We start from the raw sequence: 19108 nt of genomic DNA on the forward strand, positions 1-19108 counted from the left end.
CCTCATTCACCTTCCTACCGACATATAGAAAGTTGATAGATGGTCACAGATTTGTTTTAATGTCATTCATGAGCTGTCAAGCAGAAATCTGCTAAGAAAGAAAAAGTCAACATTTTAACCATGAAATCAGTAAAACATCTGCTTGGTTTTATTGAAAGTAATTTCTCCATCCAGACGTCAATATGTCCAGCAGTTTACTTTTTCTTTCACAGTTCTCCCCTTTAACCTGGCCTGCAGGAAGAAAAAAAAAAAAAAAAGAAAATGTGAAAACGAGACTTCGTTTTCCTTCTCTCTGTACGATTTTAAAAGTGCAGTGAGCCGATTGGAGCAGAGCTGAACGCAGATGTCCTGCCGGGTTAGAGAAGCACTGCCTTGTTTCCCAGGCAGGCACCTTCTTTGTGACATGGTTAAAGACGTGTCCTAACTCCATTCCCATCACCCTCCATCGCCTCCTCTCTCCAACTTGGCTTCCATCTCTCCATCACTCTCTCCGTACCCTGGAGAATAGCCTGCTCTTTGCTCAACCCATTCCGTCTCCTCGGAGCTCATTGTTCCCTAGGTTGCTAGGTGATGGCTGGGGGCCTCATTTGATGGGGTGGGGTGGGATGTGGGGGGGGGGGGGTATTTGGTACAGGGTCAGGGCTGACAGAGGTGATGTGAAGGTGGGTGTGTAGATCTGTGTGTGACAGCACAAGCTTGCATGTATATGTGTGTGTGTGTGTGGGTGCATTTATATGTGTTTGGTTAAGGGTCAGGCGTGACAGCGCCGGTACAATAGTGTGGGGTGTGACCAACCCCTCCTTCACTATTTATTAGCCCATTCAGTCACCCACTCCCCTGCTCCAAGCCAAGCCGGGCTGGGCCAGGAGGCAGCGGAGGCTGTCAGTCAACAGCAAGGGGGAGGGGCACGGAGGAGCTCTAAGAAAACATAATTAATGTGAAACACAAGAGCTGCTGTAAAGCTCTGTAGAGGAAATTAAGGAAACAAATACCCAACACCACCACCACAGTGAAGCAATACTGAATAGAGCACTGTCTCTCACATGTCTCTACTGTTACAGCCACTCATACCTGCTCTATCTTTCACTTTTTGCCCTTTCTCTGTATTTTTCCTTCACCTCAATGATGTTTCTCTTTGGTCTGCATAACACAGAGGGAAAGGGGCGCTCGGAGAGGCCTGGAGTGGCTTTTCAAACCTCAACTAAACAAATCAATGGTGTTACTGCAAAAAACAAAACAAAGTAAAAAAACATTGAAGCACTCATCAGGAGAGTAAGAGTGGTGAAATGAGTAAAATGGAGATGAATGATCCATTCTATCCTCTATTCTTCTGCTTTACAGCATTCATATTGTAGAGGATGTGACCTTGGTGTTGGCTGTGCATTCCTGCATTTACTCACTCATCCTTTGATCCTTTAGCCACAAAAGGCAAAAACATCCAGTGGTATTTTGCCCCTTAAATTAGGCTTCATTAAGGATGACTAACTGTCAGTGCAATGTGTCTGTGAGTCATCAGTGTTTTAATTTGCTTTTTCAGTTTTATAGGTGACTGTTATCTCCTCTTCCTGTCCCATTCCTTTAATCGCCCATTTTGCCTTGAAGTACACGTCTCTGCACAAAATGTGAATACAAACAAAATGCACCCCCCATGTAGATTCTGCAATGCACTGCAGAAAAGCTCTGCAGTCACCATGTGCTGGTGGAAAAAACATACTATTCCCCTGGGAATTTGTTTTTTTCCTCCAGCAGTTTTTGCATGTGTGTGTTCCAATCGCGGCCATGGAGCTAAAGTCGTCACAAATTGCTTTCTAAATTACTGCCTTGTGTGCTGAACTCTCAGAATGAGTCAGAAGGAATGCAATGTCCTCACCTGTGCTGTAACCGATAGCAGATACGAAGCGGATCTAACATGTTTCTGCAGAAAGAAGGGAAAAAAATGACTGGCACTTTGGATGGCATACCTGTGCTGGGAGGCAGGGTGTATCTGACCTTTCAGGGTTCAGCACTCTGACAAAACCACAAGGGCAATGCAATGGAAAAGAACTTCGGATAGTTTCCGTTTCCAGATGAATCATTAATAAGCCATTTAATAACCAAGCAGGCACATTCATATTCATATTCACTGAAATTGTCAAAAGTGCTTATTGAATGCAGCCGAGGCATTGATGGAGTGGATCGACTGAATCAAGCCGTTGATGTGGTGTTGACCCCAGACCGGAGCACGCATTGTTGTCAGCGAGGCTTTGTTGCTCTTGCAATAACCTTTCTTTGTGCCTATGTTTGGACTAGTAACCTTGCTTAGAGTTTCTGTGTGTATCAGGGTGTAGTGTGACTCCCTTTCTCCATAAATCACTGTCAAATTCTAGCAGTACCAAACAAAGCCCTCGCCTGAAGCTTAGATAATGGGGCTGTTGGTGTGCGTTAGCATGCGTGTATTAATGTGTGTCAAGCATGATGTCCTTCATTTACCAATCAGTGCCTTGTGGAGTTTATGAAAATTCATTGAGTGTGAGATGAGTTTCCCCCCCCCCCCATCCCTCTTCAGATGAATATTGCACGAAACACAGCTTTGGGTGACAAAACACTCCATTGATTTTTAGGGAAGGAAGTAAGGACGGAGGGGGTGGAAAGGGAATGAGGTTGATCGCTGGAGCGTGATGGAATAAACTGCAGAATTTCTGTCACTGCATGTGTTTGTGTCTGCGCGTATGAGTCTCGCACACAGGGGTGTAATAAATAAATTATGTTTGAAATGAGAGCAGCTCTCTCTAGACCATCTCCACTTCATGAGAAGTGCTTGTTTACAACTCCACACACACGTGCGCGCCGCATTGACAGCGTCTGAAGTTAAAAAACTGAAGCAAACCCAATGCGTTCCTTTCCAGGAACTCCTCTGTTTGAATGCGTCCGTCTCCCCTCCCTTACAGACCTTCTTACACTCCCTCCACACCGATGGCGACGGCTTGGAAAGCATGGCAGCGCAGGCCAAAGCAAACACTCTCACACATGCATATAAACACCTGCCTTGTGAGAGAAGCCGGAGAGCATTTGTGAGCTCCACAGAGCAAACACACCGATAAAGGTGGGATTTGTGAGAATTGTAATGGGAGGAAGCAGCAGGAGATTTAGCCCCGGTATCTTTCGCAGGCCCGGACACGACAGCAGCCCCCTCGTTTTGTGGCCAAACAGTGCATGGCGCTGACTCACAGATTCCATGTTTGCACTGTGGACCTTCCCAACATATCATTACTTGTCTCAGGAAAGTCGATTGTTTCTTCAAGTGGTGGCTATGTCGCATCAGAATGGAGAACTTTAATGTTTTTTTTTTTTTTTACTGATGAATAAAACCACACTACCTGTCACACAGAGATTTCCCACAGTTTTGTTGCTTTGGAAGATTTTCACAAATCCTATTTCTAAGCAACAAAAGCAAAGGTCAAAATGGAGGAAGGAAGAATAACAGACAAGGATCCAGAGGGAGAGACGGGGTGGTGGTAGGGGATACGACTCTGAAATGCTGCAGTGGTTTTAATTACAGGCAGAGGAATAGGCTTTTTAAATATTTAGAGTTCAGATGATCTCTCTGGCTGCAGATGTTTGTGTGTACGAGGCTTTGTGTTTGTGTGTGTGTGTGTGTGCGTGCATGCATCAATGTGTTACGTTGATGCGTGGGAGGATTAAATGTATACGTTGAACTATCTATAACGTAATTGTATGTAAATATGCGGAATGTGTGGGCAAGGAACAATATTGGAGGATGCAATATTATTTCAGTGAATTTTTGTTAGCTTGTAAAAAAAATATGATGATGACAGCAAAAGTCGCATGTTTGACGTTAATGGATCATAGTTTATATTTCCTGGTTTCTGAAATGTCAGGATAAAGACAATGACCTTAAATGTGCCAGGGAGACTTGATCTCCCTGGCACATTTGCCAGGGAGATAGTCTGTGATCTGTGATCTGATACGAGTTGGGTATATGATAGATACTTCCTTATTTATTGTTAGGTTTTTCAGATATCTGATCTTATTTACAACGTGTTTAAACTATTTTTATTGGGCTCCTAATATTGCATGAAGACACATGTACTCTTTCATAAATCAAAAGTACTCAATTTCAATTTAATTCAACTTTTTCCTCCGATGTAAGACTTTAGTAACCAACAATATAAGCAGTAATAGTTTCAGTGCCTTCAAAAATATTGTTACAATCGTTTGTATTCACATTCATTTCAACTCTACTCAGTTTCCCTGTTCCTGCTGAAAAAAAGTATTCCTACAGTTTGATCCTGGTAACCCAATTTTATACCACAGAGATGATGTCTTTAGTGTGATGGGCTCTGATACTTTTGTCACAGTGTTTTCATGTTGGGTCAAAAAATTCTCTTTAGGTCTCATCTGACCAAAGCACTTTTGTCCACCTGTTTGTTGTGACAGCATGACTCGGTCCAAATTGTAAAAAGGATTATCATCAACTCCAATAGTTGTCCTGTCTACAGGTTTTGAACATAAGCCGTGGATTTCTGCTGCTTCTCCAGAGTTACGATGGGTTTTGTCTAGTCAGTTTCGATGGAAAGCCATGTCTTAGTAGGTTTGCAGTTGGGCCACACTTTTTATATTTTGGATTGCTTTGGCAGAGCTTTGTGAGATGTGGAAGGCATGAGGTCAAAAAAGGTCCAAACAGATTGACTGTTTCTACAGTGGCTGGAAAAAAAAGAGAAATGAAGCTAAATTCAACAATAAATGAGCAGCAGTTGGAGATAAAACCAGTTAAAAATATCAACGGTAATATCTTTGAAACAGCAGACAGCAAATTTCACATCCAAATGACATCAATCATGTTCTAAAAACAATCCTGCCTCTAAGACATTAAAATACGCTACATCCAGAGGCCCGGATGTTTTATTTAATAAACTGTGGTGTCTCAGAGTACTAAGCCACAGGAAGCAGGCATATGCATGGCGTTAGGCAGAGCCACATCTTTCCTGCTTTTCTTTTTAAGTAGGTGCCATCATGAGTAAGGGTTCTGTCCGTCGCGGCAATATGTGTTTATTCAGGAGAAGCCAAGGCCCGTTCAGACGCGGAACATAAATGGGCTGTAATTTCAAGGCAGTCTGGTATTCAGCAGGCTCACATTGATCTGTCATTGACAAAGTTAATGAGCGTGGACATGAGGCAAGGTGTTTCACCACAAAGACATCAAAGTACTGCTGTAAAGACTGGCCTGCTGTGAGACTGGCCTTTAGGCAGACACCCAGGCTGCCCCAACCCAGGACACCCCATGAGATGAGAAGGCCGTGGGGAGGGCACGGAGGATTTAAAGAGGATCATGGCACCATATGGAAGAAATCTGAACGTCTCCATCCTTTTCTCATTGTCTTTTCTTTCTCTCCTTTGTGCAAGCGGACTTTTCCCGTTCAAGTCAGTTTAAAGGAGGTTTTACCTCATGAACCTTTGAGTGGTAAACCAGATTCTCCCATGTGATACTTTCTGCCAGTGCTCACCACTTGCTGCTTGGAAACCTGTCAACTGGACTCAAATACTCATAGATTTAAGCACAAAAGTCTGGCTACTAGGTAACCATCTGGCTATCTCCCTTTTTGTTCCTATCTGTCAACAGCAAGCAAAGGGGAAAAAGCTAAATCTAAGAGCAAATATTAGCAAACAGAGACAAAAGCATTCCCAAAAAACGTTTTCACTCTCATTTGCTCATCCTTAAAAGTTTTTCTCTTCCCCACCTCCTTTGTATACACAGCGACTCCTTCTCCTTCTCCTTCCTTCATTTCCTGCCAAGGTCTCCTTTTTCGGCTTGAAACAACAAATCCCTGCTCTTATTGAAGCTTTTGAATCTTTCCTAACTCGTTAAGACATTGCACCAATTTGAATTTTAGCAAGTATTTGGAAGATTGCCTCAGCTTCCATTTAATAGCTGGACAGGAAATATATATAATTTTATTTTACATATAATAAAATAAAATTGAAAATACCATGACTGGAGAGAAAGTCGCAGTCATGTTCATTCACTAAATACACATTTTGAATGTGAGATCTGGAACTTATTGCATTAACCTACAACCTGTCTTTTTTTTCACACATCTTGTCTTTCTTTTCAATAAATATGTTTAACTGCAAAGTTGTGTAACGCTGACAGCTCTTTCTCTTACTGTGTGAATTGTTAAATGAAAAGCAGCTTTAATTTCCTTTGAAACTAAGGAAATAAAATTATAATTTCACAACAATATGACTCTAAAAGAGAACAAAGTTGAATATCATGTGATGTGGAGCAACAGCTACTTTATGCAGAACAAAACAGAAAGCTATAATCTGTCTTGTTCAGGAGTAAATGAGAAACCCAATTAGTCTTTCCCATTGGGGTCTCTCTGGATGATTTTACTGCTGATGTTTATTTGTAAATCAATTTTTTTTGTAGATTTTTACTCTTAAAGAGAGAAGCAGCTTTGTAACTTTGCACAACCTTTTTTCAAAAGCATTTTAATTTTAATCTTTTAGTATTAGATTTACCTTTATAATTCTTGCTGAAATTGAACGTTTACAAAATTAGTGACTTCAACTGGTCACAGAATTTCTGATCAGTGCAGTCTAAAGTACTTTACTAGTGAACCCAAATGCCATACTCCTTTACCATTTTGCCCAGTATTTTGATTATGACTTTTGTGCTGATAAACAATTTATGTTCTGAAAATAAAACAGCTTGAATTCTCAATCCAGTATCCAAAGCTAAACTGAAAGTATAGCTGAAATAAAACCAATAAGTCATTAAAGTTATGCAGCATCTAGCTTCTTATTAATTCTCCTATTTGTGCGCTCCGTTGCCTCTGGGGGTTCAGATGTCACCCTCATCCTTGTCAGAGCAGTCTAATGGATTGGTCACGCTCACGGCTCTCCCAGCCTGACTCATAGAGCTGGGGTGAAAGGTCAGTGCTGGCGTGAGACAGAAACTGCCTGATGAGGACGTCTGGCTGCCTATTCCCAGCCATTTGTCTGACTGCAGCGCAGCATAACTTCTGCATGTATTATTTTCTCAGTAAACACCTTTGTACCAATAAAATGAATCACTGGATGACTGGTTTTCTCTGACCGGAAGAATGTTGCAAAAAAAATAAAATAAATATGTTGAGCTCCAGGATGAACCATTGTCAGGTGAGCATACAAATGTTACTCGCGTGTACACTTTCGTTGTTTCTGGCAAATCCATCATAGTCTCTTGGGGCTTCCTGCTCTTTCCTGAGGTCAGAGTTGAAAATTGTAGGGAAGACGCCTACATACACATAGAATGTGTGTGTACAACCTATGTGTTAATTAGCTCTAAACCAGTGGGGTGATATACTTCCATTACAAGAAACAGAAACCAAATGTATGTCTGGCAACAAGGCAAGTCAACACGTACATTGATGTATGGCTTGAAGTTCTGAGGGTCAGCAGCTCTTTTTCTCCCAAAACGTTGACAGTCTTTCTTGTGGTTTTTCTATAGTTTGAAAAGTGCTTTTCCAGATCTCTTTTTTCCTGTCACAGATATAGAAGACTAACAGCAGGCGTCACTGATGCAGAGCACATTTCCATTCGACTGCTGCAAAGTTCTTTTGTTTCTTTCTTTGATTTTATATTGCCTATTGCTTCCTGTCTGCATCTTTATTATCCTTTGTTTCTCCTCCATGCTTCCTCTGCTTCCTTTAACCACTCCACCTCTTCTCTATGACTTATTTTGTCCCTTCTTTCTTGGGTGATGAGTTTTAATTTCATGCCCCCTGCTTTGGCAGTTGCTTCTTTAGTGAGTGCCAGGCTGGCTTTGTGAGACACAGACTCTGACAGTCTCCCCGACACACACCAACCACACAATAGCTTTCGTGTTCCAGGCCCTGGGCTACACATCAGCATCCATGCAGAACTTGTAGCAATGAAGTTGCTTGCAGGAATGCACAAAGGCACATATTATCAGACAAGATTACACAAGAAGGAATATACACATGTTGGTTTAGCTTGATTTAGTGTTTACATGGGATACAAAATTACTTTATTTCCTTTCTTCAAAGATCTGTCTTTGTTTTAGCTGTCATTCTAAAGGTATTGGTCGCATCTGGACAGCGACTGTGCCACTGTGCTGGCATGCACTCATCATTAGCAAATGATCCCCAGCCCTGGGGGTAATAAGACTTTATGTTAATGTATGTGAATAATGATGGATGTGCTACAAACTGGATTGTTTTGGACTCTACCAGAAAAGAAAAGAAACATGTCTTTCATTCAAGGTTTTTTTTTTTTTTTTGGTGAGTGGGTGTGTATTGGACCACTGTGGGGCCAGATTCATGCCTACGGCTGCACCTCTGCAAGGGTTCATTAATCCTGAAAGCGTAGTCTGGCCTCATCTCTGGAGCATTGCAGATCACATCTGCTTCTGCAGGCTGGTCACTCATTAATGGATACAGCTCAAGGCCGTATGCTATGCTTCAAAATTACTTTAAGAAGTGCCAGAGACTAAAACACAATGGATAATGAATTGAAGAAACTGTTAAAGGTGGTGTGTAGCTCTTTGGTCCTGTCAGTAAAGTGCTTTATAAATAAAGTTGGTGTGGTAGTCTGGAGAGACAATTGAACGTGGTTGCCAAAGGTTGTTGAAGTATAAATTCCAAGGTTTGTGTTGCCAGACAAATTTGAAGAATTTTTTAAAGTCAAAATTGAGAATTTTACAGAAATTTAATCTTGCTTTTTTTCTTTCAGAAACAGCTATAGCAACCTCAGTGTTGCTAGTTTCCTATGAAACAGTCTTTATCAGTTGATTGCAAAAAGTGTCGCCATTATCTTGTTGGTAATTGTACATTTTCTGACACTACCAGCAGAAGCCCTTTCTGTGTGTTTTACTGAGTGGTGGTTGCTCAGTCTCCATCACTCAATCCCTTGTCCACGCTGTATGTAGGCTGTCAGTGTGGGAGGATGAGGGTATTCAGCAGCAGCATAGAGAACAGGGTAAACATCCCAAACAGGCACTGATGTCCATTGTTAAGCACTTTTTCTCAGGACGAATCCCACCCACTACAACACAGCTGGGACCGTCTTTATTGTCCTCTGCCAGTCTCAGCCATCCTCTCACAAAGCATGTGAATATGTACACAAAAAAAAAAAACAGCATCCCCCCAAAAAGACACAGATGCACACACACACAAAACCATATTGCATCTTCCTGTCTTCACAAAATTTTAGAATTGACTTTCCTTAATTTTTTATTCATTTATGTAGTCTACCCCTGTCCCTAACTCTACATCTCACCTGAATCAATTTCATACCTTAGTCCTAAACCTCACCCCTGACTTAAAAACACTGGGTTTTTATGGAGACCTATATGCTCCCATGGAGCAGGGAGTCCTCATAGTGTAGTATTTGTTAGAAAAATGGGTCTTACAATTCATTCACCCAATGAGTGGTGTATTTGTGTGCAATTGTACATGTGGGATACAGTGAAATAGAGTTACATTCACACTGAGAAATATGTATATCATCTGATTTATTTATATATTTTTTGTTGTGATGGCTGAAATAAATTAATCCATTCATTCAATAATTATGGTATCAATCTCAATTAAACAATTCTGCATCACCATAAAATCAGTGAAATTTTGTCAGTTTCCAAAAAAAAAAAAATCCCAAGATTAATTGCAAAGCTTCCAAATGAACAGGGATAGTTTTTTTGTTGTTGTTGGCAGGTCATTATGAAACCTTATCTTACCTTTGTATCTCAGTATTGTTTTAGTCAAACAGCACAACACAATGGTGTCACACAAGGCAGTGGGTGACTTTTTTCACTGACAGTTGAGCCTTCAGCATTTTCTCAGCTACCTCTCTATGACCCCGGATTTACTCTGCTTGGTCTCCTCTCCGCTGCGAACTTTGCTGGTGGAGTGTAGCCATTCCTGACCAACCTGGACTTAGAGCATGGACATCAGTGTGTCAGAAACATCCAACAGATTTCCTAACCAAAACTCAGAGCTTGTGGAGAAGCAGCTGAACACAAGATGTCACAGGATCACATCAATAGCATGAACAAGATCCCACTCACGTTTAATTATTTCCAGATAATTGAGACTTATTCTCCGGAGCAACTTATAGTCTGGAAAATACAGTATTTAGCACGGTGAATTCCATATCTTTGACCCCAATACACAAGCACATTGTAAACCACCAGTGCCTTTGCAATGGTTCATATACTTCAAAGACAAGCTCGGACTTGATTTCCACAAAATCTGTTTTACCTCTACATAGACCTATGCAGCACTTTTTCGATTGCCAACATATTGAACAAGGTAGAAAACAGTGTAACAGCTGTGTAAGAGTTTTTTTTTTTCTTTTATTACTTGCGTTCCTTTGTTTAGACTTGGTGTCCTTGACTTACTCTAGGCATGTAGCTCAAGGCCCCTTTTGTCTTTAACTTCCAGAGGGATTCAGAAGGAGAACGAACATAAAGGTAACCTCTTTGCTCACCTTGCCTCTGGCTTAGTCCTCTCCTCTTCTTTTCTCCTCTCAACCTACTGATACTTTCCATCTGTGGTGGTGACTGCAAATATTTAAACTAATGCCGGGTTTCACTCTCAATTTCAGTCACTCTGGAGGATTGAAGAGGGTTTGACTAGAAGGTAGCCTTCGCTGGGGTTCATTTTGCTGTGGACTCATCAAATATATGTATATATTCTTTTGTCTTTTTTGGATTGAGTTAAATGTCTTAAGTGTTTGCGTTTTGTCTTGATTGACACAGCTTCTGAACATGTGTTTTTCTGGAAGATGTCTGATCTACTATCAGCTGCCTGTGGTTAGGTGTGGTGGATCTGTCATCACAGTGGCTCAATAACACTGACCTCAGACCAGCGCTTCCAGGAAAAGCTGTCATCCGATCTTTGGGATCGGTTTTCCACTTTCTAGGTAGCCAACCGTTCACAAAGAGGCACGTTTAACCAGTTTAGTAAGACCACACAAGTGAGAGAGAGAATTACCAACCAGCTTTACATTGTTGTGCTCCTAAATGGATTCCTCCTTCCCTTTTTACTCAGGCTTTGACTTCGTTCAAAACATTACTGCAATCTAACAAAATGATTTCCAGGCTACTCTCAAAGATGGGGATCATTTTTTTCTGGGCTGAAGGGAGCCTCCTGGCTAATGTAGAGAGAGGTAATAGCAGTGATAATGGACCTGGTGAGAGGCCCGTTCTCTCCTTTCTTGATAAGGTTTTCTAATATTGTCCAGAAAGTAAATAACATGATGGATGGAGAGGCCTTGGTTTTCCTCAGAGATCTCATACCCTGCCATACATCTGTAGTGCTTCTAAGTGTCATCATGATCCGTGGTGCTCAGTCAAACCTTATCACTCCACTTTACTGTGAACAAATTTCCTAGGCAGACTCAAAAACCCAAGTAGATATAATATTAGGAGGGAATCATGAACTTGGAAAAAGCATACATTTGCTTACTGGGTGGTAGGCAAATGTATGCGCTCACATTGGACTTTAAAAGCTGACAGAGACACACAGACATCATGAATCATTTTCAGTGAAAGAGGAGATGTGGGCAGCAATTTAACCAACTCTGTCTTGAGTCTCAGTATGTTGGTGTATGTGCGTGTCTGTCAGTCCTCATGTGGACTCGATAAGTTTCACTGACACTGTGTTTTCTCTTGGTGGTCGGTGAGTGTTCCCGTCTGTGAGCGATGTGTGTTTCTCATTGATTTGTGACTGTAGATGATTAGAGTGCACTCCATCCATGAAATCCCCTTTACGTCCCGTCAAAAAGAGGCAGTTTGTTGGTTTGGTCATGTATTGTGAGCGTGATGAGAAAACAGGAGACAAAGAGTTTTATTTTGGCTTTATTTTTCAATGTCAGAATCAATCACAAGTTCTCTTGAGATGTTTCCACACTGACTTGTATTTTCCTTTTTGGCATGTGTAGAAATTCAGGACATTGAAGAGTTGAGTGTGTCAGTGGGAACTATGGCATAGCTTCATGTGAGGTCTGCTGGAATTCGATAACAGCTTGATAACAGCTTGAAATTGCACTACTGTGCAATTTCTTTATATTTGGCATGCATGGAACCAAATGTTTTTGTAATCTTTACAAGAGATCTTAAAGACCAGCTTTTTTGGCTTTCTAAAACATTTTTGTTAGGTGCTGGTTGCTACAGTGTGTCCGTTAAAAAAGTAAGGAAATTCCACAAATCTTCACACTACATCAAAAAAGGTATTGGGCAAGCAGTATCAAAGAATACCAAAGTTTTAAAGAATTATGGTCATATCGTCCGTACTGTTTGAAGACATTTTATTGTGATGCAAGACAGAGTGGCAGCCTTACTAATGCTTTCTTCGACTCTATGAAGTGTAGCCTCTTCCTTATATGTTTCTTTGCACTGCTGGACAGCTGACTACAAAATAAAACTAAACAAAAACATCTACACTTCTCCATTGCTCACGAGAAAGCCAAACTCATCTGTTGGGAAATATTTCCAATTGCAAAAACATCAACGCTCTTGAAAACAACGGAGAACCTTACGGTGCAACTTCTAAAATTATTCTTGGACTGCAGTTATTTGTGGAACATTTATTAAATGTACATGTAATCAAGAGCAGCACAGAAGCTCTGCAACACCTAAATAAATGCATTTATTTATGAACCGCAGCTCCTCCTACATTTGAATCCAAGGATTTTTGAAAGAATAGACATTTGAAAATAAAAATAACAATGCTGGTGAATTTGTCCTATATACTAAAGAAGGTATAAAATAAATAATACATAGCGCATTTAAAGCTGAACAAAGTCAGTAAGACTTTAGCAAACAGTCACAGAATTATCAATTAAGGGTTACTTTTTCATTCTTAGCTATTACACTAAGTTTCCACCTTTGTCCATGTTGCCAATGTGTTTATTAATAAAAATATAGTTAACATGCAAAATACTACATTTGGAGATCTCACCAAAATCTCCAAACAGTATTTCCTGATTGAACATTTCACACAATTAATTTGCCTGTTACATGAGCTGGTGACCCTCACTATTGAAGTGGGTGTTTGGTCTATATATCTAATTTATTCTATGTGTCAAGATGAAATTTACAGTGTCTGAATTTTATTTACAACATGATTCTAAATGTAAAGGTTTGTATCTTATAATTCTATCTTGTGTACAAATAAATAAAAACTAGAGCATTACCATGCAGTTCTTCCCATTGATTGGCTGTTTGTACTTGGTTTGGTTGACAAGTGCTGAACTATCGTTCAAAGAAAAACAAAAGCCACAAAGGCGAACGTGCTATTGAGCCTCGCCTCATTCTGCATAAGTACAGAATTTGTTTTGCATTTTGGTCCATTGTAGATTCTGTGCACCATCCAAAGCAAGAAGCAGTACAGTGAAATTTTCTCTCCTGAATTTCTATGTCTGAGTTTTCCTCAAGCAAACTGTCTTTTCTTTCTTTTATAAAAGCTGCACAAATGGGCGTGCCTGCCCAGAATAATGTGTGTGAACACGGATTACTGTTTTGAGACTTTAATACTTTGTTTGACCTCTGGCGGATACTGGTAATCATGGTGATCATAATGGTTGTGTCTGGCTCTCTTGTTGGGATTACGGAGGTGCCAAACATCTGCTGTACACGGGAGCAAACAAGTGAAGGGAAAGGGAGCCAGAAAGCTCGTCTATCATTTGTTTCAAGGAGGAATTGAGATAAAAGTCAAGGTGTGGAGAGAAATTTATTGTTTTAAAAGGAAAACATGAGGGTAAGAGGGAAAGCATGGATCCTCCTTGCTGCACACAGTCACTCTCTGTGGGCCACACAAATACAAACACATGCAAGGCCATGCTTTGGCAAGAACCCAAAAGCCCTGCAGCATCAATCTATGCTTCTTCTCACCTTGTTCTCTTTCTGTTATCCCCCACTCTTTACACTTTCCCTTGTTTCCATCTGACTAAAGATGTTGCTTTCTTGTCTTTTTAATTCAAACCATATAAATGTTTCCAAAAATAATGACACTCATGTTTTGTCATCTGTTTGTTATTTTTATGATTTTTCTTCTGGTTTGTTTTTTGACCAAGGATTTCGTCACTCATACAGGCACTCAGCAGCACAACAAACAATTTAAGACAGAGCTCCAGCTCATAACTTTACCTCTCTTCGCTTTTTCCTTTTCTTCTTTTTCATTTTGCATTAGACTCTTTACTGAGTGGGTTGCACAAGCTGGAGCACCACTTTTCATTAAGTTTGAGCCAAGCAAAGGAACTTTTCGCTTTTCTGTCCACTTTTATCAGCTGATCTCATGTCACTTGGCTCTTTTTCAGACCATTTTACTTCAGTTATGTCCACAAAAGAAGAAGTCTCCAACAGAAAGGAAGGCTCAGTATGAGTGACCATATGTGCAGGAATCATGAAAAAAGAAATACATAAATAAAATAAATAAATAAATAAATTTCTGGGTGTTTTGATCAGTATTTTACAGAGACAATACATTTTCTCAAAGAAGAAAATAATATTGTCTGCCATGGTCTATGGCGTGGGAAAATCAGATAAAGGGGTTAAATGTTAACTTCTGCTTTTGACACAATTTTTTATTTATTTATTTATTTTTTTACTTTTATTTTCTGTCCAAAAATGATCAAAGCTCAATATTGGATCCACTTTCATTTGTACAGCACCAAGTAAACAGACTTCTTTTGAAACTGTAGAACAGTTTGATTTCTTTATTTTGATATTTTGGTGTGTTATTCCACAGCTGGACATTGAGATATTATGTTGGATAATTTCCAGCCCAAGCAGTTTTTCTCTGAAGGCAAACACTTTGTAGATGCGGTTGTTTATGTGTGCAACTACTTGTGAGCTTTTACCATGCAGAGAGGAAGAAAGCAGTGAGCATTTAGTGGCAGCATACTGCCATTCTTTTAACAGCTCTCACACACCTCATTAACTCTCCTAATAAGTACGTAATCAAACAAATTCCACTTTTTCCCCCCTATGTTTAGATGGAAGAATGAAATGAAGAAGCATTAAGAGCATTCGGCTAAAATAAACATCTTTTTATCATGAAATTGCAACAAGGAATAGAAAAGCACTTATACTTTCTGTACATGCTGCTTAATCGTATGAAATGTTGTCATCCACAGATAGGGTTTAGGTTTCTTGTCTTTATTGAAGACATTTCACTAAGTCTTTAAATCATATAAAAAATTGTCAATGCTTCCCTGTCTGGACCTGTAAGTATCACGTTCAACAGAGTGATGAAATAAGGGTGAAATGCTGTGCAAGTAACACAAGGAAATCCTGCATAAATGTGGATGAATTGTCAGGTTCTTCAGAGTTTCAATCAGCTGCAGTTTTTCTGTTTTGAGTTTGAAATCAAATTGCATGACTTCATACAAACACTGATCAAACAGGAAAAACCCTGCTCTACAAAACAAATTCAATTACTGACCAAAAAACAAACAAACAATGACAAGCTAACAATGGGCCTCGTTCTTCCATAAAATAAATTGGTTTCCACTCCCTTTGTAGTTTTTCACATTTTGGGAATGTTACTAACGAAAGCCTTAATTTTCTTGAATAGATCAACATGTTGTCTGCACATTTGCAAAGTGAAGTCTAAAAAGGGCAGCAGACATTGACTCTGACTCCTTTATTTAAAATCTATTGATTCAGAAATCAACTAATTTGTAAAAAGACTACTTCTGATCATAATTCAAACTCAAGGTGAATATAACTTTCTTGTGAAGTCTTCAGAGATTTGGTAAGGAATAGTGGTTGACAAAATAAAAAAAACATGAAGAGCAAAGGACACAGATAGATGAGGAATAAAGATAATTTCTGGCTAACATGAAAAGCACTCTGTAGGGAACAGAAATCCTGTTTAAGTAATGGAGTTACACGCTGAAGGCAGCATTATACTGTGGGGTGGATTTTCTTCAGTGGCAGTGAGAAAACTGGTTAGTCACTGAGAAGATGGATGATACTAAATTCAGGGCAATAGTGAAAGAAAACCTTATATAACCTGCAAAAGGCTTAGGAGCCAGGCAGTGGTTTAGCTTCCATTACAATGACACCAAACATGCAGTCATAATGGGATTGAGTTCAGATCAAAGCATAATAAATGTGTTTTAAAACAACACAGACTACAGACCTAAATCCAATTCCGGATCTGCAGCAATAATTCAAAACTGTTGTCAAAAGACATCCAATCCAGTCTGAATGAGCTTTAGCTAGGTTACAAAAATCTATGTAAAACAAATTACTGGTATATATGGAAAAAAAATTCAAGTGGTATCAATTCTTTTGCAGGGTACTGTATATGAAAGGGGCAATTGTTGGTGTTGATATGGAGGCGTGTGTTTTCATATGTAATTGTAGTTTGCAGACTTCAGTTCATGCAGCCCAAAGCCTTTAAACATTTAAACCAGAAAGAGCTGAGAGCGGGGTTACCACACAGCTGAAGAACCTACTGAAACTACTAATGATTGCCTATGCAGAAAATGCTTTGCTAATGTCTTTAATCCACTTTTATGACTGGTGTGAATACTATTATGGCACCATAGGCATTCTGGGGAATTATTATTATGTATATTGAAACAGGAATTAGAGGTTAATGATGGGAATCAGACAGGAACCAGACATTACCTTCAGTGTGCAGCAAATCACCAGACCAGACGCCTTGAGCTATGTCTGATAACATTGCTAATTGTTTCAGGTCTTTGTTGGGTTTGGTGTAAACAGTAGCTGGGTTTATTGTTGGAATACTATGCACTGGTTAAATGGTATCATTGTTGGAACTTTCAGTCTTGAAAATGGAACTGGAGTATTTCAGTGCTGAAGCTCATTCACTTGAACACATATGTGCTGCCCCCTGTCATTGGGGTAACAATGGGAATGAACTGTGAGCAAAATACCAGCCTGCATAATGAACTAACTGCCCACCTGCAAGGTATGCCGTGGAATGAGGTGAATTTATGTCGGGTCCAGTGTAAAGGATGGCGTAACTGCACTCACTTTTTGTGGTTCACACACTTGTAATCATAAATGACTCACAAATATGCTGGGTACAGGACACCATTACTTACTCTGAATGGAGGGCCGGACTGGGACTCATTGCTTGGTAATGAGTGAATGCGGGGAGTATGAGGAAAGCGTTGCAAGGTGCTGATGGTTTCTGTGAGACTTTTCACCCTGAACAGAGCTGTGCAAGTTTTGTGACATCTGGAGGGGATGACCTCTGCTCCCACTTCTGATGCTTAACTTTGTGTGCTCCTGCAGTATTTCACAGAGATATTGCCCTCAGGTGAGCTAACCGGATGCATGTAGACTTACTTTTTTTTGAGAAAATCTACATTGGCCAGAAGCTCAGACGCGGGGGGGGGGGGGGGGTAAAAAATATTTTTTTTCTTTGCAATTGCTCACTTTTATAAACTTGGCTGTCACAATGCAAAAGCTACAGAGTTTTGTGGTCTTTGCGGTAAAATTGCAACATTTGATTAGGAGTCAGACTTTAGTTTCAGAGACCATAGTGACCAATATGCCTGTTTGTGGTTAGTGTTCTCTTATAGTTGTGTCTGATTTCGAAGGGATAAGTGCTTCACTCAAAATCAGCTTCCTAACTAATCCGTAATGTCAGAAATCTCGAAGCCGACACACTGCTGGGGCTGTGCTCAGAAAATAACAGCTAAAGGATACCACAGAGTATGTAAAATACAGCATGATGGTCTCCCACAGAAATGTTCTGTTTGCCATTTTAAGAATGTGTAAATGCAGAAACGTTCTTTTGCTAAATTTAATTTTGCTCTGGCTTCTGAAGGAGGAGAATCCGGTGTTGAATTCTTTAGAGATGCAGAACAGACTTCAGAAACTAAACCAAGACCATAATGATTCCGCTGTTTGATGTAACAGGAGGTATTAGGGGAAAAGAAAAGGTATTCTCGCATGAAACATACGGACATTTAATCATGGCTATATCCTTTATTTTGTTGTTGGTAAGACTTACATTTTTAAAGTGACCTCCTGCGACCTGAGCTTCAAATCCAATCAAACAGCACCATAAATGGGAGTGTATGGATCACTCCTGCCAATCCTATTAGAGCGTACTAACAGGATTATGGGGTTTTAGTGTGCCGAGTCCACCCAAAGGCTTTCATTTTTAACTACTTACACACATAGCATTGTATTCATATGATCAGAGCCTTCCTGTCCTGTCTTGCATCACAGCATCTCATCCTTGTCTCGTCTTCTCTCAGGATTTCTTCTGCATGTACCAACCGTTGCATCTGGCATTTCACCAGTGCTGACCTAGTTCAAGATTTTGTGAAAAAGTTTTCTTTTGGCCATTCAAATAACAGAAGCCTTCATGCAAACAAGAAAAATGGAGACGTCTAGGAGGTCATTGTCAATATTAATGTCACTGAACCAGAAAACATGAGCGCTAGCAGTTTGCGAAAAGAGAGAAGAGAGAAGAAGGGGATCCTTATAACTTATAACAGAGTTTAAAAGCATGTAGAGTATAAGCTTTCCCACAGCTTTGTTAGGCAACAACAACACTAAAAGCATTGAACCAGAATGATTTGACTTTCATGTAATATGTCCCATGCTGCATTTACATATTTAGCATTTTGGTCAACTGACTTTGTCCCGTTTAAATGCAAAAATTTCTTATTTGTTGTATTTACAATTAAATATCTAGATTTTTTTCTTACGTAGCAATAATTTTTCATAATTCACGTTCAAACTGGGGCCAAGTTTCAGTAATTTCCTTCCTACATTTAAAACAAATTCCTGTTTAATCTTTGGTTCATTTTTATAAACTGTGTGGTGCTATACATACAAAGCGTTTCATTTATAGGTACATCACTCAACTATGCTGTTATGGTAGGGTTTAACTCCCCATTGTGAGTCCCATTGAAATAATGCCTGACTCACAGACAGCGGGGGAAGAATGTTATTGTGCCATAATGTCGTATCCTGTGGTGCTCATGAACGGTTAGTGGGAATTAACAAAGTTATGTTTACATTAGTGGTATGGTGTGGCAACACAGATTCTGGGGCTGGGCTGTCGTTTCTCTGTGGGTGACCAGAATGCTGTTTTGGATCTGTGGG

At 39.9% G+C, this 19108-nt stretch overlaps 1 protein-coding gene across 4 annotated transcripts in view; it reads left to right on the forward strand.

Annotated features, from left to right (window-relative positions):
* The window catches only part of LOC129360181 (slit homolog 1 protein-like), a 95751-nt gene that overhangs the window by 31736 nt on the left and 44907 nt on the right, over positions 1 to 19108 (forward strand). The window lies entirely within an intron of this gene.

Source organism: Poeciliopsis prolifica, unplaced genomic scaffold (assembly GCF_027474105.1).
Source record: "Poeciliopsis prolifica strain line A6 unplaced genomic scaffold, Auburn_PproV2 SCAFFOLD005, whole genome shotgun sequence".
Taxonomy (NCBI): domain Eukaryota; kingdom Metazoa; phylum Chordata; class Actinopteri; order Cyprinodontiformes; family Poeciliidae; genus Poeciliopsis; species Poeciliopsis prolifica.